The sequence below is a fragment of the Rhinopithecus bieti genome, unplaced genomic scaffold (assembly GCF_001698545.2).
Source record: "Rhinopithecus bieti isolate Rb0 unplaced genomic scaffold, ASM169854v2 scaffold_57391, whole genome shotgun sequence".
Lineage (NCBI taxonomy): Eukaryota > Metazoa > Chordata > Mammalia > Primates > Cercopithecidae > Rhinopithecus > Rhinopithecus bieti.
In genome coordinates, this window is record NW_016824250.1 from 1,759,033 (window position 1) to 1,781,896 (window position 22,864).

Genomic DNA, 22,864 nt, shown 5'->3' on the forward strand with positions numbered 1-22,864 from the left:
AGATTAATGTTAAAACATTGAAGTGTTAAATTTAAAAATTGAATATAAAACAAAATTCAATATGGAAATTAAAGTATGTTCTCTGAAATAGATATAGAATTGGAATATTTTATATGTATCTTCTAGAAAGTGTAAATCAAAATAAAAAACATAACTAATAATAGACAATTTTGGTTAGAGCCCTTTCAGTGTTTATCATAAAATATTTTGGCCACATTTGAATTAGTGTTGTATAGTCACACATATTGAAACTAACTAATAAAATTAGCTAGTGAAATTCTTGATAATTTCTTTAACCAAATACTAACTAAAATCATATGTTAAATTCCATCTGCAAGCAAACACACAAATAACCTATCATTGACTTCAAAGATAAAGTTTTCTAAGACGTAAAATATTTTGGATAACATAGCACCTAACAATGGGGGGAATTAAGACCAGTTAAACATATAGTATATCCAGTCAGAACTGAACTATGTTAAAAACCCAGAAGCAGAGCCATAGAAAAGAATACATTTGTTTAAAGACAATAAATATTACAATGACTATAATAAAATGCAAAGGTGAACAATTGATTTCCTAGAATTCATTTCTGAGAAATTAAAATATGAAACAAAATATGTAATGTATAAAGTTTAATTTTTATCTAATATGCCAATTATCATCAAGTAGTTTAGCCACTAAATGTCTAAATACTATAAATAGAAATATATTTCTTGCATTGATATTAATGTTGTATGGCAGGTCACTTCTAACATAGCCCCATGAGTGTCCACCTCCTAGCCCTTGTACACTTACGTAATCCCCAACCCTTAAGTGTGGGTGGGACTTAGGACTTGTGACATCTTTCTAGCCAATGCAACACTGCAAAAGTGATAGAATATTACGTCTATCTTTACTTTACATAAGGAAAACCACTATAGTGGGAAGATCACATGGCAAGAAACTAAGGGCTGCCTCTAGACAACAGCCAGCAAAAAAGCTGAGGGGCCCAGACTCATAGTCCTCCAGGAATTCAATCCTGCCAGTAGCAACACAAACTTGGAAGTGGAGCCTGCCACAGTAGGGTCTTAAGCTCTGATTCCTTAATTCTGTTCTTATGAGAGACCCTGAAGCAGAGGACCCAGTTGAGCTGTGCTCAGACAGAAAGTGAACCACAGAAAATGTGAAATAACTGCTGTATGTTGTTTTAAGTTGCTAAATTTGTGATAATTTGTTATATCACAATAGATAACCAATATACAGGAACTATGAACAACACAGTAATGACACACATATTAATTTCAGAAATGGTAGAAAAAGATGACATTAGAAATGCAGAAAATGTCATAATTTTTCAACTTGTTTTCTTTCATTTTGTTTAATGCAGGTTAAAGTATAAATTTAGAAGACTATAGTTTATTCTTTTTAGGTGCACAGATCCATGAGTTTTGATTAGTGTTTTCAGTGTGTAACTACGACATGATGGAGATATAGAATATTTCCATCATTCCAAGTTTCCTTTGTGTGGTTACTGTCTTCTCCTAAACACTATTACTGTCAATACTTACCTGATTTCTGACCATATTGTTTATCCTTTTTCAGAAGACCCTGTGCATTAAATCATACAGGATATAGCCTTTTGCATCTGGCTTCTTTTAATTCATATAATTTTGTAGTAGGAGTAGTAGTAGTAGTAGTAGTAGTAGTAGTAGTAGTAGTCGTCGTAGTAGTAGTAGTAGTGGTAGTATTTTAGAGACAGGGTCTGTGATAGTTAATACTGAGTGTCAACTTTATTGGATTGAGGATGCAAAATATTGATCCTGAATGTGTCTGTGAGCATGTTGCCAAAGGAGATTAGCATTTGAGTCAGTGGGAAGGCAGACCCACCCTTAATCTGGTGGGCACAACCTAATCAGCTGCCAGCATGGCTAGGATATAAAGCAGGCAGATAAATATGAAAAGACTAGACTGGACTAGACTCTCAGCCTACATCTTTCTCCATGCTGGATGCTACCTGCCCTTGAACACTGGACCCCAAGTTCTTCAGTTTTGGGACATAAACTGGCTCTCCTTGTTCCTGAGCTTGCAGACAGCCTATTGGGGACCTTGTGATCATGTGAGTTAATACTTAATGAAATCCCTTTGAATGAAGGGGAGGCCAGGCTCCCTTGAGGAAGGAACTCACTACATTACCATGAGTTAATACTTAATAAAGGGGAGGCCGGGTTCCTTTGAAGAAGGAACTGACTATATTACTGACAATTTATGCAGTGAATCTTTCTCCCATCCTTCCACAAGGAGACGTCCGGCCTTTTGCCAGGGTAATTCTGCACTGGGCAAAGAGAAATGATCAGACATTTCAGGGACTACTGAACACTAGCTCTGAGCTGAAGTTGATTCCAGGAGACCCAAAATGTAATTGTGGTCCTCCAGTTAAAGTAGGGGATGATGGAGGTCAGGTAATTAATAACGTTTTAGCTCAGGTCTGACTTACACTGGGTACAGTAGGACCCAAGACTCATCTCTTGGTTAAATCCCCAGTGCCAGAATCCACAATTGGCACAGGCAAACTTAGAGACTGACATAGCCCCCACATTGGCTCCCTGACTGGTAGAATGGGGCTACTATAGTGGCAAAGGCCAAATGGAAGCCATTAGAGCTGTCTGTACCTAGAAAAATAGTAAATCAAAAACAATATCACATCCCTGGAAGGACTGCAGAGATTAATGCCACCATCAAGGACTTGAAAGACCTGGGGTGAGGATTCCCGTCACATCCCCATTCAACTCTCCCATTTGGCCTGGACAGGAGAGAAATGGATCTTGGAGAACAGCAGTGGATTATCATAAGCTTAACCAAGTGGTGATTGCAATTGCAGCTACTGTACCAGATGTAGTTCCATTGCTTGAGCAAATTAACACATCTCCTAGTACCTAGTATGCAGCCATTGACTTGGCAAATGTCTTTTTCTCCATTCCTGTCCATTATGCACACCAGAAGCAATTTACCTTCAGCTGGCAAAGGCAGCAATATACCTTTACTGTCCTACCTCAGGTATATGTCAGTTCTCTGGCTTTGTGTCATAATCTTATTCAGAGAGATCTTGATCACTTATCACTTCTGAAAGATATCACACTGGTCCATTATATTGATGACATTATGCTGATTGGATTCAGTAAGCAAGAAGTAGCAAATACACTGGACTTATTGGTGAGATATTTGCAAGCCTGAGAATGGGAAATAATCTGACTAAAATCCAGGGAACTTCTACCTCAGTAAAATTTCTAGGAGTCCAGTGGTGTGGGTACTGTCGAGATATTCCTTCTAAGGCGAAGGGTAAGTTGCTGAATTTGGCCCCTCCTACAACCAAGAAAGAAGCTCAATGCCTAGTGGTCCTATTTGGATTTTGGAGGCAATACATTCCTCATCTGTGTGTGTTACTCCAGCCCATTTATTGATTGACCTGAAAGGCTGCCATTTTTGAGTGGGATCCAGAACAGGAGAAGGCTCTCTAACAGGTCCAGTCTGTTGTGCAAGCTGTTCTACCACTTGGGCCATATGACCCAGCAGATCCAATGGTGCTTGAGGTGTCAGTGGCAGATAGGGATGCTGTTTGGAGCCCTTGGCAAGCTCCCATAGGAAAATCAAGCAGAGGCCTCTAGGATTCTGAGTGATCAAAAACTGTGAAGATATTTGTATCCCATGTGAGTGTTCACCAACGGGTGACTTCAGCAGAGGAAGATTTTAATAATCAAGCAGATAGGATGACCTATTCTGTGGACATCACTCAGGTTATTTCCTCAGTCACCCCTGTCATTGTCCAATGGACCCATGAACAAAGTGGCCATGATGGCAGGGATGGAGGTTACACATGGGCTCAGCAACATGGACTTCCACTCACCAAGGATGACCTGGCTATAGCCACTGCTGAGTGCCCAATTTGCCAGCAGCAGAGACCACACTGAGTCCTCAATATGGTTCCATTCTTCGGTGTCATCAGCCAGATTCCTGGTGGCAGGTTGATTATATTGAAACTCTTCCATCATGAAAAGGGCAGAGATTTGTCATCGCTGGAATAGATACTTACTCTCTAGATATGGGTTTGCCTATTCTACATACAATGCTTCTGCCAAGACTACCATCCATGGACTCACAAAATGCCTTATCCACTGTCATGGTATTCCACACAGCATTGCCTTTGACCAAGGCACTCACTTTATAGCTAAAGAAGTGTGGCAGTGGGCTCATGCTCATGGACTTCTCTGGTCTTACCATGTTCCCCATCATTCTGAAGCAGCTGGATTGAAATAACGATAGAATAGACTTTTGAAGTCGCAATTACAACACTTTGGTGACAATACTTTGAAGGACTGGGGAAAAGTTCTCCAGAAGGCCATGTATGCTCTGAATCAGCATTCAATGTGTGGTATTGTTTCTCCTATAGCCAAGATTTATGGGACCAGAAATCAAGGATTGGAAGTGGAAGTGACACCACTCACCATCATCCTTCGTGATCCACTAGCAAAACTTTTGCTTCCTGTTTCCACATTGCATTCTACTGGCCTGGAGGTCTTAGTTCCAGAGGGAGGAATGCTGCCACCAGGAGACACAACAATGATTCCATTAAAGGAAGTTAAGATTGCCAGCTGAACACTTTGGGCTCCTTCTACCTTTAAGTCAACAGGCTAAGAAGGGAGTTACAATGTTGGCTGTAGTGTTGAACCAGACTATCAAGATTAAATCAGTCTACTACTCCACAATGGAGGTAAGGAAGAGTATGCATGGAATACAGGAGATCCATTAGGGCCTCTGTTAGTATTATCATGCTCTGTGATTAAGGTCAGTGGAAACTACTACAGCCAAATTTAGGCAGGACTGCAAACGGTCCAGACTTCAGGAATGAGTAATTTGGGCCACTCCACAAGGAAAAAAACAACAACAAAACACACACACACACACACACACACACACACACACACACAACCTTCTGAGGTGCTTGCTGAAGGCAAAGGGAGTACAGAATGGGTAGTAGAAGAATGTAGTCATCAATACCAGCTGCGACCACATGACCAGTTGCAGAAATGAGAACTGTAATTGTCATGAGTATTTCCTCCTTTTGTTAAAAACATGTTTGTGCATGTAAACACTTATACTAAGAAAGTATCTTTATTTCACTGTTCTTTTATCAGGTGACATAATATTTATTGACTTTATGTCAGCATTTAGATACTGTTAACTTTATGTGATAGCATTTGGGTTGGGGATTGGCGCATTTCCGGTTGTACAAAGGGTAGTCATATTATGTTAGCCATAATTATGACCTTATTATTATCTTTATTTGGATATTATCTGTGATCTCAAGAGATGTGTATGGGTTCAAGTTTCAAGCTGACAATGGATGGACTTGTGATGGTTAATATTGAGTGTCAACTTGATTGGATTGAGGATGCAAAGTGTTGATCCTTGGTGTGTCTGTGAGAGTGTTGCCAAAAGAGATTAACATTAGAGTCAGTGTGCTGGAAAAGGCACAGCCACCCTTAATCTGGGCGGGCACCATCTAATCAGCTGCCAGAGCAGCTAGAATATAAAGCATGCAGAAAAAAAGCCTCCCAGCCTCCATCTTTCTCCATGCTGGATACCTCCTGCCCTCGAACGTTGGATGCCTTCCTTCAGTTTTGGGACTCAAACTGACTCTCTTTGCTTCTCCACTTGCAGAAAGCCTATTGTGGGACCTTGTGATCGTGTGAATTAATATTTACTAAACTCCCCTTTATATCTATATCTTATTAGATCTGTTTCTTTAGAGAATCCTGACTAATACAAGGTCTCATTCTGTTGCCCAGGCTGGAGTGCTGTGGTGCAATCATAGCTCACTGCAACCTTGAACTACTGGGCTCAAGTGTTCTTCCTACCTCAGCCTCTTAAGTAGCTCAGACTACAGGTGAGTGACACCACACCTTGCTAAGTTTTTAATTTTTTTGTAGAGATGAGGTATTGCTATGTCAGCCAGGCTGGTCTTAAACTACTGGTGTCAAGCAATCCTCCTACCTCAGCCTCCCGAATTACTAGGATTGCATGCGTGAGCCACCACACTCAACTTGCAGAATGTTTTCTGAGAGTCTTCATAATGTTTCATTTATCTATACTCATTTATTTTTATTGTTGAGTAACAGTTCATTGTATAAATATTAAATATTTCTTTGTGGATAGTTAAGTTTTTCTAGGGTTTGGCTACTTGAATAGATCTCCCATCAGCATTAACATACAGAAACATAGTGTTGACATGTTTCTTTTTTTCTCTTAAGAAAACACCTAACAGGGAGATTACAGGTTCATATAGTCTTGCTTTCATATAGTCTTAACTTTCATATGGTCTTAACTTTCATATAGTTCATATAGTCTTAACTTTGTAGGAGAACATCAGCTGTACTCAGCCTGGGTTGACACCTTAATTTCAGCTTTGTAGATTACCCAGCTAAGTCATTTCCAGAGGCTTGACCCACAGAAAGTAAGAGATAATACATGTGTGTCATGTGCTGTGTTTGTGGCTGTTTGTTATGCAGCATAGAAGTCTAATACTGTGGTTGACCTATCTTTGTTGTTGTTCTACTCTGTATACCATAGAGCTCAGATTCTTCCAGCAATGGGTTTCTCTTCCCTGGACATTCTTTGTGCTCCTGTTCTACTTCAAATTTCTGCGGACCCTACATGCCTGCACCTCCAAGAGGGCCTGTAAGCCTCTAATACTGTGAAGTGCACATTTGCCACCTTCCTGTCTCTCTTCCCACCCATGGGAGCCAATATCTGCCTTGTATCTATAGTGGACCTTGGACAGGCAACAGTTTAGTTTCCTGCCCTCCACCAGTGGTAGATCTTTGCCTTTTATGAATGCAGACTCTGGGTTCAAGACATTTTCCTGTCCACTTCTGTGGGCAGAGAGCATTTGTTCGTTTCCTTCCCCAGAAGCAGTGGATCATTGCTGGTTCTTGGGAGTTGAGAGGGATGTTTCCTATTCCTCCTTTAGAGACAGATGGCTTGGTTTCTACCTTCCCCCAACAGATTGGTGTGTGGTGAGAGGTTATGATACCCCTATTGAGGCAATTTGGGATTTTTACTTTGTAAGAGAGGAGGATTTAAGGAAGTGGGCAGTATTTTGTGTCACTATCTGAGGAACAGCTGGTCACCTCTTGCATGTCTGCTCTTGCCATTAACAGGTGCTCTTTCCAGTCTCTTTTCCTGCTTACAGTGTTTTTATTAGCACCTGGCAGAGATCCATGGAGACAGCTTATTATTGGAAGTGAACTCTTCTGTGTCTAGAGCTCCAAGTTATTCTAATCTGACACACTAATCCATATTCACTCTAGGAATTCAATGAATTTTTTTTTCAACTTAATTTCATTCACTTCTATGGTAACCTCTTTCTCCTGTATTTTAGCAAAGAGAAATGAATATGCGTTCTGTTTTGTCACTGGGTAGAATTTACGTCGCTTAGTTACTGTATATCCTCTGCTCTCTGATGGGTTCAAGGAAACTTATTTTGTAGAACACCAGCTATTTTTGTTGTTAGTGTAGAAGCAATGTTATCTTGCAGATTTCTGCATCTTAAATGAAACCAGAAATTCTGCTTTATTTCTATACCTGTATTCCACAATCAGAATTAATTAATACAGTGTAATAAAAAAATTAGTTTAATATCGGATAATAGCTTTCCTAAATTGGATCCATTTTCTTAAAATCAGTGTGAGACCTTGTATTTTCTGGGAAAATGCCATTCAAAGTACCCCTAAGAAAACAAGGTATCACCAAGATTAGGGCAGTGTTAAAAGGTAAAATTTGACTTTTGAAAACCATTTGTGTAGTAAAGCTGTCCTTTCTCATCACACACACACACACACACACACACACACACACACAAAACACATAAAGTTTTACATAATAATGAAGTTGACTTTAATTTGTGGAAACTCTCAATATTGTATGAGCCATAAAGACTATTGCACTGAGTAGGCAAAATGCTTTAGACACACTGAAACAAATGTCTCTGCTTTGTAGTGATGAAAACCACAAGATCTGTTAGAAATTGGTTGCAATTAGTATCTGGACTTTGGAACATTATAAAAAAAAAAATCTGCTTCTTTGATTTGTCATCCAGGTAAAAAATGCCAGAGTACATATGCATATATGTATAAATTTTTCCCTTCACAATTAGGAGCATGATTTTGTTGACTTATATATCTAGAAGAAACATTATTTATGGTAGAATTTGCCGTATCTAGGAAAAATTTGGTTTGTGAATTTTTATTATTCAGTATTGGAGGATTCAGATAATAGTACACTTGGTTAGTCAATCAAGTGTGTTTATAGGTTATGTAACCAATTACCAATGTAGAAAATATAGTGTGACATTCTGTGATACAAAAATTTTAAATTAGAAAAAATTTTAAATAGGGGCAAGTATTTGAATAACTATGAAAAAGAACCAATGCAGAAGCAGCTTGTAAACATTATACCATACAAGACTAGTGCAGAAGGATGAATGTTTTTGCTCAATTCAGTCAACTGTGTAGTTCTCAAACTACAGAAAACTCATACTAAATGCAATTCTATCTTTTCTGTCTTCAAAAAATATGTGAGCTTGAATCACCTCCTCTGAGATTGCATCCTGTGGTTTCTGAGAGTATAGGTGATGTCAAAATCACTGAGCTTGACCTCTATAACTTTCAACTTTATCAGAAGGAAGCAGAGTAGAGTTGACTAGAAGATATACAGAAGGAAGACTGAGAGAAATGAGGGTTTGCAAAATTTAAAGAATTTTATAGATATAGTGCGGTTTTAACTTCAGTTAATTCTTGCAGTACGCATGTCATCAGCTCTACATCTTGGGTATGGAAATCTGAGAAGAGATTTATAAGCCTCCATTTATATGGAAAATACATTTTTTAAAATGTAGTGCTTATTTAGACATGGATGCTTCTTGAGTTCTATCATTTAAAGTGAAGGTTTGCTTATAATGTGCTGTCTGGAAAATAGCTAATTAGAACAGAGAACTGATTGCAAACCGAATTGCACTGTTTAAATGTAATATCCATTTTGCTTGTTTCTTTATTTTTTAAATTTTGTTTTTCTTTGTTTCATTTTCTTCCCTTTGAAAAAAGAAAATCCTGCCAATCAATAAATGTATTATCGGGACTCTTAAAAACGGGCTAAAGCTACTTAAAACAGTTTGTGATAGCCAACATTTTATAACCACAGTTTCCTTTTATTTTCTTGAATATGAAGTAACAATAATAACAAACAATAACAACAATAGCTAGTGCTTATTGTTCCAGGCTTGTGTGGAGTAATTTATTTAATCCCTTGGAGTTATGTTTTTATTCCCATTTTATGGATGAGAAATATGAAGTACGGAGAGGTTATTTAACTTACCAATGGTTCTATGGGCAGTAGTGACAGTAATTGAAACTAGTAGGATTCAAGATCAAGCAGTTTAATTTAGAGCCAACATGCTTATCTCTATAGAATTTGTATGAGAATGATAATAATTACTTGAGTATGCAAATAATTACTCTAGTATGACATAACATAAAATAGGAAAACATACTGACTAGGAAACTTTTATAACCTAAGTTCCAGTCTTCAAAATTACCAACTAATTTGATTAAATGTTAGTGTTACAGTTTACTAAATATCTAAACTCCTCCAAATTTAACCTCTAACTTCATCAAAGAAGTTTCTTACTTTCTTAATAAGGCATATCATTTTTAATTGTTCTACCTTGAGGCTATAAAATTATTATGACTTTTATGGTTTTATTAAAATCTGTGATTAAAAAAGCCAAAGTATTTTGAAACATCTCATTTATATTATTATTAGCAAAGCTCACTGAGACATGAAATGACATGTTGGTAACAAACAGAAGATGAAACTGTAAAATCCTGACCAGTTCTCTTCAGTAAGGTTCTTACAAGGCTCCTGCTGTGCACCTGTGTCAAGAAGTCTGATTCTGCCAAGATGATTGAATGCTAAAATGTTAAACCAGGCTATTGGCAATTTAAAATTATACACTGAATCCCTCTGTGAATATTTGCAGCTTCAACTTCCAGTTTTAATTTACTCCAGTGAGCAATTCTCCCATTAAAGACTCAATATTTGTTAGACCACTGTAATAAAACCTTCAAACATTTTGCCTCCAAATACAATATTTGCTTCAAATAAACTTTTGGTATTAATTCATCACTCATGTGTTATAAAATATGTTAGGCAGGTAATTAGGGTTTTCTTTTAGCTCCCTGTGAGCCTCCAGTAGCATAAACAAAGTACAAAGTAAGGAGAAAAAAATGCCTAATTAATTAAACAGATGTGGGAAGAGATTGCTGCATAAACACACACTCACATATACCTATATACACATAAGTTAATATACTTTGGGTTGACAAAATACATTTTCTTCGGCAAATTAACTTATCAAAATGTAACGTGACAAAAAAATTAAGACATATTCTGGTTATGAATATGGTACCATAGCATGTAATTTTTATTTCCTCAGAAGGAAGTATGGCAATGCATCCTATTCCATAAGTAAAGAATAGTAACTGAGGCCATTTTTCTTTCTCTCAATTTCAGCCACTGTTACCTAGGAAGAAATAAATGGTTCTTGAATCTAATTTTCAACTTTTATTTTCAACTTTTATTTTCAACTATTATTTTCAACTATTATTTTCAACTATTATTTTCAACTTTTCTAAGCATTTTTCTTGTTCTTCCTAGAGAGCTTTAGGAACATTTTTTAGTGAATAGCTTACTAAATGGCAAATTTACATGACCAGTTTTAATTACATATTGAAATGAAATGTAAAGATACCTGATTAAGTTGATAAAAAAATTAAATTTAACCACCGTTTTCTCAGCTTTTTTCAGTTTCCAAATTATGTATGTCATCACTGGTTGATGTTTCTAATCTTCTTATATACTAATTCTTTTCAAAAATATGCTCTACATTTCTACTTTTGATTTTTCTGAAGGATTATATTCAATTATTTTCATTCCCTTGTTATTTTTGTGCTTTCCTTTTTATTTATTTGTAATTTCCTTTTATATCAGTGATAAATATATTTAAACAAAAAAATCTCTGAATCTCCATTTGGATTTGAATGTATTAAGTAATGATTATAAAGTATAAATAGCCAAATAGCCAAATAACTGATATATTTAATGTTTTCCATTTTTAGAACTAAAGTATATCGCTAGTCACTTTTACAGGCTTTCTCATTGTTCCTTTTATTCTGCTTTGAGAATTTTCTTAATTCTAATTCTTCTNGAATCCACTGAAATTAGGAAAGTTCTAGTGTATACCTATACTTTTATTACTGCCTCCAAATTTTGGGAGCACCAACTAATCCTGCCTTTTGGCTATTGACTTCATTTCACAATACATACAAGATAATGTTCTAGTCTGGAGTCAAAAAGAAAAGATTACTTCTGATATACAGATAGAGCTTAGGCGGGTACTTCATTTTAAGATACCCATGAACAAAACATCTCTCCTCTTTGTCTGTTAGACTCAACACTTTAGAAATTAACTTACTAAAGATTATTTGACAGTGATTGCTTCCCAAATGAAGTCAACAAGCTCCTCAGTATCTTCACAGTGCTGCAGTAGCCACTTTATTTGCTCTCAACCAAAGCCAACACAACCCTTTCAAAACAAACAACATATCCACCTTAAGCTGCAATAGCTCCAATTATTTACACTTAAGATTCATGGCATCTATCTCTCTTGTTTTTTGTTTAGTAATATTCTGGTTAGATTTTCTCATTTAATAAGCTCATCACCTAAAAATAAGATCTGCTTTACTAGACCAATAGTTGGTATCAACCTGGGTGAATCCAAACCTCAGCAGACAAATATCCCTATATCCTAGCCTCTTGAGTGATTTGATCTGATCCTTCATTTTCCACAGCCATATCTGAATTTTATCATTATTGGCAACTGTTCTTCCTCTGGTATCTGAAATTCAAAACTCTTACAATCTAAGTACAATTATGCATCCTATTCTCACTCTTTTATTTCTATTCTACTCTAGTTACTAACCTCATTAAATCTTATTCATTTACCTATGCTCTTCAACTTCTGATCTATCAGTATCAACCAATCTTTACTGATATCTTTCTTTGTTTACATACCATAGTCCATCACATTTACAATAACTTGATATTTCAATGGTGAACTTTATTGACTCATTGTCAATGTTGGATATGGCAAAACTCAACCTTGAAGTAACTTAACTAGAAAATATTAACTATAACCTTAGTATTTGTAGCAAGGCTGGAGAAGATAACAATCATACATTATTAATTTTTAACTTTAAACTCCACTGCTATCTTAGCCTTGCCACACAATTCATAATTCCTAGTTAGCACTAACTCCCATGTTGCTCAGCAACTTTTATAACCTTGTGCACTCTCTTAAATATAAGTAATTTCCATTTACATCATGTTCCTTCGAGGTATATATGAGCATAAACACATCTTAAAGGAATTAAATGGCCACCTCTGGCTTTCTAAAAGATTTTAACACTAATATGAAGCAGTGCAAATAATTTTTTTTGTAGATCACTTGAAGGGTGACACTCTTCTGTCAGAACTAAGTTCTATTTTTATTGAATATTATAATATTAGATAGCCCAATTTTAAATAATCTAAATATTTCTGAGCACTAAAATAAAAATATTCAAAATGTATTAATCACATTCAGTCAACAAATTATGAAAGAACTTTAAATAATTTGGCTTCAGTGACTTGCCATTTTAAAGAAGTCAAAACCATCAAAAGAAGAACATAATTAAAACATTTATATGGAGTTAATTTTAACTTTTTTTAAGTAGGTGCATAAAAAGCGTGGATGGGAATTGCGATGCAAATTAATATGTTAGAGTTCAGTTAAAGTCATCAAGAAATCTAACATTAGTTAACATTTCTTGATAGATCAGTAATGCAGGTCCATTGAGTGTCTCTACTTTTTTTATTCATCATACCATGACAATTTAGAACAAATTTAATAGCTAGTTAGGAAGCAAGCTCACTGTGCTATAGCTGTGCTTGTAGACAAAATGAAAATACTGAGAAGGAACTTTACCTCGGATGATCTTTTTAAAATCTATTTTAATTTTTACTAACAAATATCTTACTTATGGGGCATGATATGTAGCTTTTGGACACATGTGTATATTGGGAATTTTTAAGAGAGTAAAATAGATAGTATCGAGCCTGGGGAGTAATGCGGAGATGTCAGCCTCAAAGGGTACAAAGATTCATTTCGACGCAGAAAGAAGTGTTGATATTTACTGTCATAATATGGTGACATAGCTTAATGACATAATAGTATACCCTCAGGATTTTTCTTGTTGTTCTTGAATTTAGCCCTTTAATTATTGCTGGTTACAACATCTAGATTACAAATATTTATGCATTCTTCCAGTCCTCTCCACCTATTATTTCTTGAGTCCAGAAAGACAAACCTAAAAGAATGTACACTACAATAGCTCCTGTTCATTAATTTAAAGTGAGGACACTTTTCATCTCTATAAAATTAAAATGACTGTTCACAAACTGTAATAAATCTCAAATAATTTAATGATTTTGAAGGTAGAATTTCTGTTTGCACTATTCATTTTTGAAGAAATTTAACTAAATTAGATGTAAAGCATAATATTAATTGATGACTTTGGGGAATGACTAATCTACTCCTATTACCAAGTCAATTAAACCTAATGGGTATTAACACTGGTTTACATAACTGTGTTGTTAACACAGCAAGTCAAAACTGAACAAATTGAAAATGAGTTTTAATAGTAAATTAGACTATTTGCCATTTTGTACTAAAGAAGTTTTGGGAAGTATACAATTTATAAAGTGATTGGAGAACTTGACATTTTCTACCATATGTTACTATTACTTAGTTTTGAGGTACAGGACTTTCAGTAGATACAGGGAAGAAATTTATGATTTTCTATAATAGTGATTATAATTTATTGAGGCTTATCAAGTATTAATTACTGTTCTAAGCTCACACACATGCTCTTACTTGAATATTACACAAATATTCTTAGGTAGCACATATCTGTAATTCAAATAAATTTAGGCTTAAAGCATTTAAGTAATTTGACAAAAGTTAAATTCCGAGCAAAATGAGAACTAATATATAATCTCATACTTGTGCCAACAAATTATTATAGCTTTTTTCTACTATGCTAACTAGTTTTTACATAGCTATATGTATATTATTCATTTGTGTATATAATAAAATGTATAATATTCATTTTCACAAAAAAATAGATTTCAACTGCTAAAACTCCCTCCTGTGAAAACTATAACTTTTACTTGTTTTATGTGACTATGCAAGATCTGGGAGAAAACAAAGATGTACAATATCCAGATTGGTAGTCAAGCCTAAGCATTAAAGTTTGAGGAGCTGAATATTATATAGCAGAAGGGGAAGCATAAGATTATGCATGTTAAAGGGACAAACACTTGTAGTAAATTGTTTTATTTTGCCGAATATTCTGATTCAGAGACAAATCTTGCAATTTATATCACCAGATGTGAAAGTATGAATGCAATATTTAAAGCTGTAGCAGTTGTTGGCTGTCAAATTTAAGTGTCATTAAAGATATATTGTTTTTGATTTCTAAATTTTAGAAAACTCTGTTGCTAAAAACAATGCTAAGTAATTTTTAAATCAAATGGATAACATCCAATCTTATTGGGGCAGTAAATATACTCACCAGCTACTGTTACAGAATTCTATACAACATTGCATAGACTAATATCCTTCTAAAGTTGCACCCATCCTAATTCCATAAATCTGTAAATATGTTAACTCACACAGCAAAAGGACCTTGGTCTAGGAGATTAAGTTAAGCATCCTGAGGTGTAGTTATGGACCCGGGTTATTCAGATGGGACTATTGTAATCATGAAAGTTCGTATAAGATGCCAGCAAGAAGGTCAAAGAGAAGGAGAAGTAACAATGGATGCAAAGACTGTAGATATGCAAGGAAGTGCCCACTCGCCAAGTAATGCAGACAGCCTCTGGAAACCAGAAAAGACAGAAAAATTCACTTTCTCTTAGAGTTTCCAAAAGAAACTCAGACCTCTTGGCACCTTGATATGAAAACTTCTGACTTTTGAAAGTGTAAGATAATAAATTTATATTTTTTAAAACCACCAAGTTTGTGGTAATTTGTTACACATCAATAGGAAACTAATAAAAAGTCTAAATTATTTTCTAACCCTATAAAGAATCTCCAGTTTTTAGCAGTCAGTAAGAATACTGCTCAGATCTTATTATGAAATTCTGTCAGGACTTGCTTCTTGACATAGCAATGAAGTACATATGATGGCAAGAGTCCAAGTCTTGGAAAGTAGTAAGCTGTGGTTAGCCCTTTTTGTCAGGATTCTCTGAGTCTCTTTTCTGTCTGTTCTTGGTTTTTGCTCATTGTAAAACTTGTCTGATCTAATTATCTTCAGGTTACAAGGTTGAGTCTGTTACTTCTAAACAGTCTTTAGTCTTGGTTGAGATAGCACACCAATGGAAGGTCAAAACAGTATCTTGGTAAAGTGTGAAAAAGTTCCAACTTTTATTTTCCAGAGAAGTATTCAAAAAATATAAATGGTGTTTTGATAGTATACTTAAAAACATCTCAGTCTTGTCCTGCAAGCAAGTTATCTCTCCTCTCCTTGGAGTTCCTGAGAAATGGGAAATCAATTAATGCTTTATTAAAAATGAGCCTAATGCCCATACCCAAATGTCATATAGTAGGATCAACATCAGTGATTAAGACCAAAAATTTAAGCTAGACTTTCCAGATTTTAAGGCCTGTATTCAAAGTACATTTATAACTACATTCTCAGCAGCCACCTAAAGAAAGGAAAAGAAACAAAGGATTCTAATAAATTAGTCTATTTTCTCTAAAAATACAATATGGCAACAAAATAAAGAATAGGATTTTTAAAAAAGGATAATGTGCCTGATCTGCCTTGAAGAACCAGTTCTGCCTTAATTTATTCATCCTGCGTGTCAGAGAGGAATGTAAATTAAGAAATACTATATAGATTTATGCTTTATAATAATAGCAGCCTAGCCAAGTAGTCACATGTCCAAGTTAATGTTCTTGAACTTTGAATTATCAGATTCACACTTCTTCCTTCTTTTGGCAAAAGAGAAAACAGGTGAGCAATGACAGACCTTTAGGAAATAAAGATCTGGAAAAACTTCTCTCTATGATATATATCAATTGATATGTCAATTGTAAAACAGAGGAAAACATGTTGAATATATTGATCAACTTAGAATTTTACATAATACCTATTGTACTAGACCATCCTTGCAATGCTATAAAGAATATTAAGACTTGGAAATTTATAAAAGAAAGAAGTTTAATTGGCTTACAGTTCTGCAGGCTATACAGAAAACATAGGGGCATCTGCTTCTGGGGAGGCCTCAGGAAGCTTACACTCATGGCAGAATGTTGTAATGCTACTGCCACATCTGTGGCATCTTTTGCACTTGTTCAAATTAAGGATAGTCGCTGTCATCCCTACACCAGGCTTGGGCTTCTTCTGCAGACACCTACTGTTCGCTATGTCAGTCTTGTTACCCAAAATCACAAAAGGAAAGCTTTTGAGTCCTTCCATATCAGCGAAATATATGAATTCTTTCTTCCAGTTACTCAAGTTCTGGAAGCTTTGGAATTGTCAACACTAAAAGTAAGGAGGCAGCAGTCACAGCCTCTGTAAAATGGCATCCTCAGGCTTCAGAATCGCTCCTGACCTGCTGTGTCCCAATTCTACATGGTACCAAAATATCTATCCACTTCCAAATCTTTACTTAAAAATTCCACACCTATTGTATGGAAGAGCTGGGTATCAAACTTACTAGTTACATATATGTTCATAAGGCAACTCTTCCCAACTCCACCATCTCCAAAGAGAATTACTTTAAAAAGTGATGATTTTCCTGCCATTGTTAATCTCAAGAGCTTTGGTTTCAGAACTCTTAATTGTTCAACTCAATCATCATTATCTCCTAGTGTTGTTGAAAAGATTCACTCAAATGACAGGGAGAAAGTATTTCATCACAATGCCAGGCTCATTATAGGAGTGCAAGAAATTTCTCATGGCCACACCGACCTCTGGGCTGGCCCATCTGAGTGCAATGAAACAGAAAGAGGGTTGGGACCTGCCGAGCAGAAGGTGGAAGTGGTAGAGATGTCAGGCTCTGGCTCCAGTGGCTGCCATCAGGTGCAGAGGAAATAACATGGCCACTAGCTTGGGTCGGCTGCCACACATTTTTAAACAACAAGATCTTGCAAGAACTTACAAACAATGGGGAGGACAGTCTCAAGGGGATGATGATGCTAAACCATTCATAAGAAACCCACCCCCATGAGCTAATCATCTCCTACCAGGCCCACTTCCAACACTGGAGATTACAATTCAACATGAGATTTGGGAAGGGACACATATCCAAACTATATAACCTACTATGGGTATATTAATTATAACAAAAATAAAATTAAACTGCATCCTTGGATAAGGAAAATAGAAGAAGTTACATTATAAAAAATACTTCAACATCTTTTTGAAAAGCAGAAATTGAATAGAAAATAGATACAGTGTAGCTAATTTTTCAAACAAGAGTATCAAGTGAAAGGGCTAGCCATGAAGAACTCTCATAAAAAACTTGCTAATTATTTCCATAGAATTCTGAGTTTTTGATTTTGCTGGCGAGTTCTAGAATGGAAAACATGAACTTATTTTCTTTGTTTCTTTTTTTTTTTAATTTTTCTCAGACGGAGTCTCACTCTGTTGCCCAGGCTGGAATGCAGTGGCATGATCTCAGCTCACTGAAACCTCCGCCCCCCCAGGTTCAAGTGATTCTCCTGCCTTAGCCTCCTGAGTAGCTGGGATTACAGGCGTGTGCCACCATGCCCGGCTAATTTTGTATTTTTAGTAGAGGCGGGTTTTCACCATGTTGGCCAGGCTGGTCTCGAATTCCTGACCTCGTGATCCGCCTGTCTCGGCCTCCCAAAGTGCTGGGATTACAGTCGTAAGCCACCGTGCCCTGCCACAAAAACTTATTTTCAAATTTATATAGAGTACAACTGGCCTCCTCTCCTCCCTCACCATTCTCCCAAAATAAAACACAGAATACAGTGGTCAGGAACCCAAAGCCTAGGCAAAAAGAAAAAAAAGTTTAATCCGGGCGAGACAGCAGAATCCTGGGATTACCTGTTACAAAAGAAGATTATAATAATTTATGGAGTTGGAAACCAGGTGAGAAGTGGTCATAGAAACAATTGCACGCCTACATATAGCCTATTACTTTGCCAACCTGTTCCACAGAACCCCTAGGACAGGGGCACCCAGCAATGCTTACTGGTAAGTAGTTTAAAGAATTGTCATTTGGAGAAATAAAGAGTTCAAGAGAGAAGATAAAGAGAAAAATATACTCACTTACTGAAATTTTTATAACTAGCTGCCTTAATATCCTGAAATAAAACAACATTGTCAACAAAGCCCATATGCACTCATATTGCCCTAATTCCAAATTAGATCAGGTAGTATCTCATTAATCCTATGATGAAAGCTCCCAACATAAGACAACATTAATGTTATTATTACTATTAGAAAGTGTGAGATCTTCTACTCTGACCCTACCTAAACTTGTTTATTTCAATGAGCAATTTTATTAATTTGCACTATATATACTTTGACTCTCTATTGTTCCCTGCATATTCTTTTAAAACTTTTATTTTAATTTTGTGGGTACACAGTAGGTATATATTTATGGGGTACATGAAATATTTTGATATAGGCATACAATGCATAATAATGTCATGAAAATGGGGTATCCAACCCCCTCAAACATTTACCCTTTGTGTTACAAACAATCCAATCATACCTTCTAGTTAAATTATTATTGACTACAGTAACCATGTTGTACTATCAAATACTAGATCTTATTCATTCTTTCTGTTTGATTGTACCCATTCACCATCCCCATCTTCCCAACAGCCCCCTACTGCCCTTCCCAGCCTCTGAAAATCATTATTTTACTCTTGATGTCCATAATTTCAATTATTTTGATTTTTAGATCCCACAAATAAGTGAGAATGTATGATATTATGCCTCGCTTGTTCCACTTAAAATCACTACCTCCAGTTTCATCCATGTTGTTGCAAGTGACCGAATCTCATTCTTTCTTATGACTGAATAGTATTCCATTGTGCATATGTACCACTTTTCTTTAGCCATTCATCTGTCAACTTAGGTTGCTTCCAAGTTTTGACTATTATAGACAGTGCTGCAACAAACATGGGAGTACAGATACCTCTTTGATATACTGATTTCCTTTCTTTGAGGAATATACCGAGCAGTGGGATTGCTGGATCACATGGTAGCTCAATTTTTAGTTTTTTGAGGAATGTCCAAACTGTTCTCCATAGTGATTATGCTAATTTACATTCCCACCAGCAGTATACGAGGATTCTCTTTTCTCCAAATCCTCACCAGCATTTGTTATTGCCTGTCTTTTTGGTATGTCTCATTTTAGCTGAGGTGAGATGATATTTCATTGTAGGTTTTGATTTGCATTTTTCTGATGAACAGTGATTTTGAGCACCTTTCTGTATGTTTGTTTGCCATTTCTATGTCTTCTTTTAAATGTCTATTCAAATCTTTTGCCCATTTATGAATCAGTTAATACTTTTTTCTATAAAGTTATTTAAGCTCCTTTTATATTATCGTTATTACTCCCTTGTCAAATGAGTATTTTGCAAATATTTTCTCCCATTCTGTGGATTGTCTCTTCAATTTGTTGATTGTTTTCCTTGCTATTTGAAGCTTTTTAACTTGATGTGATCCCATTTCTCCATCTTTGCTTTGGTTGCCTGTTCCTGTGAAATATTACTCAGAAAATTTTTCTCTAGATCAATATCTTGGAGAGTTTTCCCAGTGCTTCCTTGTAGTAATTTTATAGTTTGAGGTATTGAATTTAAGGCTTTAATCCATTTTGATTTAATTTTTGTATATGGTGAGAGATAGAGGTCTAATTTTTTTCTGCATATAGATAGTATGTTTTCCCAGTACCATTTATTAAAGAGTTTTTCCTGCAATGTGTCTTCTTAGGACCTTTGCCAAAAATAAGTTCACTGTAGGGGTGTGGGTTTGTTTCTGGGTTCTCTATTCTATTCCATTGGTCTATGTGTCTGTTTTTGTCCCAGTACTATGCTGTTTTGAATAAAATAGTTCTGTAGTAATTTAAAGTCAGGTAATATGATTCCTCCAGTTTTGTTATTTTTGCTTAGGATAGCTTCAGCTATTATGGGTCTTCTGTGGTTTCATATGAGTTTTAGGACTTTTTTTTTATTTCTGTGAAGAGTGTCATTGGTATTTTGATAGGAATTGCGTAGAATCTGTAGATGACTGGGTAGTATGGACATTTTAACAATATTGATTCATATGATCTACGGAAAAGGAATATCTTTCTTATTTTTGGTGTCCTATTCAATTTCTTTCATCAGTGTTTTACAGTTTTCATTAAAGGAATCTTTCACTTCTTCGGTTAGGTTAATTTTCAGATATTTAATTATATGTCTGGCTATTGTAAATAGGATTACTTTTTTATTTCGCTTTCATATTGTTCACTGTTGGCATATAGAAATGTTACTGATGTTTGTACGTTAATTTCGTAACCTAAAACATTACTGAATTTTTTTTGTCAATTGTCAATTCTACTAGTTTTCTTCTGGAGTTTTTAGGTTTTTTGAAACATAATATCATCAGAAACCAAAGATAACTGGACTTCTTCTTTCTCAATTTTGATGCCCTTTATATCTTTCTTTTGTCTGATTGCTCTAGGTAAGACTTCTAGTACTATGTTAAATAACAGTGGTAAAAGGGGCATTGTTTTCATGTTCCACATCTTAGAGCAAAGGTTTTCAGTGTTTCCTCACTCAGTATGAGACTATCTGTGGGTGATTCATATATGGCCTTTATTTTGTGGAGGTATGCTGCTTATATACCCAGTTTTCTTTTAAAGCTTTTATCCTAAAGGGATGTTAAATTTTGTCAGATGCTTTTTCAGCGTTAAGTAAAATTATCATATGCTTGTTGTCCTTTTCATTCTGTTGATATGATGTATTAAATTGATTGGTTTTCATATGTTGAACCATCCTTGCATCCCAGGGATAAATCCGACTTGTTTATGATGACATGTATTGTTGAATTTTGTTTGCTGGTATTTTGTTGAGAATTTTTGCATCAATATTCATTAGAGATGTTGGCTTGTAGTCTTGTTTCTTTAAAGTGTCTTTGCCTGGTTTTGGTATCAGGGTAATACTGGCTTCATAGAATGATTTTGGAAGTATTATCTCCTCCTCTATTTTTTAGAATAGTTTGAGTAGGATTGGTATTAGTTTTTCTTTAAATGTTTGTTAAAACTTAGCATCCCAGAGTCGGGTCCCAGACTTTTTCCTTTTTTTTTTAACTAGAGATATTTTTGTATGGCTTTAATCTCATTACTTGTCACTGGTTTGTTCAGGTATTGGAGTTCTTTGTGGCTCAGTCTTGGTAGGTTTTATGTGCCTATGAATTTGTCCATTTCCTCTAGATTTTCTAATTTATTGACATATAGTTGCTAATAGTAGACATTAATGACCCTTGGAATTTCACTGGTATCAACTGTAATGACTTTTTTTTTCATCTCTGATTTTATTTATTTGGATCTTTTCCATTTTTTCTTAGTTGGTCTGGCTAAAGGTTTTCAGTCTTGTTTTTTAACTTAAAAAAATCAACTTATTGTTTCCCTGATTTTCTGTATTACTTTAAAGATTTTGATTTTATTTATTTCTGCTATAATGTTTACTATTTCTTTTCTTCTATTAATTTTGGTCTGAGATGCTCTGGTTTTTCTAATACTTTAAGATACATCATTAGGTTGTTTATTTGAATTTTTGTTCCTCTTTTTTGATCTAGGCACTGATAGCTATAATATTCCCTTTTAGCACTTCTTTCTCTGTACCCATAGGTTATGTTATGTTGTGTTTCCATTATCATTTGTTTGAAGTAATTTTTAAATTTCCTTCTGAATTTCTTCATTAACTCACTTGTCATTTAAGAGTATGTATTGTTTAATATTCATGTGTTTATATAGCTTCCAAAATTTTTCTTTTTATTGATTTCTAGTTTTAGTTTACTGTGTTCAGAAAAGATGCTTGAAATGATTAAAAAAAAAATTTGGAATGTTTTCAGACTTGTTTTGTTACCTAACATATGGTCTATCCTTGAAAATGATCCATGTGCTGAGGAGAAGAATGTGTATTTGGCATCCTTGAATGAAGTGTTCTGTAAACATCTAGGTCCGTTTGATCAATAGTGCAGATTAGGTCTGATGTTTCTTTGTTGATTTTCTTTCTGAAAGATCTGTTCAAAGCTGAAAGTTGGATGCTGAAGTCTCCAACTATTATTGCTTTGGTGACTATCTCTCTCTTTATCTAATAATATTTGCTTTATAAATCTGGTTGCTGTAATGGTGGGTGCATATGTATTTCAAATTGTTATGTCCTCTTGCTGAACTGACATCTTTCTTCTTACAATTTTTGTCTTGAAATCTGCTTTTTCTGATATCAGTATAGCTACTCCTGCTCTTTTTTGGTTCCTATTTGCATGGAATATCTTTTCCTATCCCTTTATTTTTAGTCTTTGACTATCTTTATAGGTGAAGCATGTTTCTTTTAAGCAACAGATCACTGGGTTTTGCTTTTTCATTCATTCAGCTAGTCTATGTCTTTTGATTGTAGAGTTTAGTCTCTTTACATTCA

General features: G+C 35.3%; 1 pseudogene; it reads right to left on the reverse strand.

The window, feature by feature from the left end:
- Nucleotides 1-15,864: 15,864 nt before the first annotated feature.
- LOC108522134 (ras-related protein Rab-9A-like) lies at nt 15,865-17,005 on the reverse strand (annotated as a pseudogene).
- Nucleotides 17,006-22,864: the final 5,859 nt, after the last annotated feature.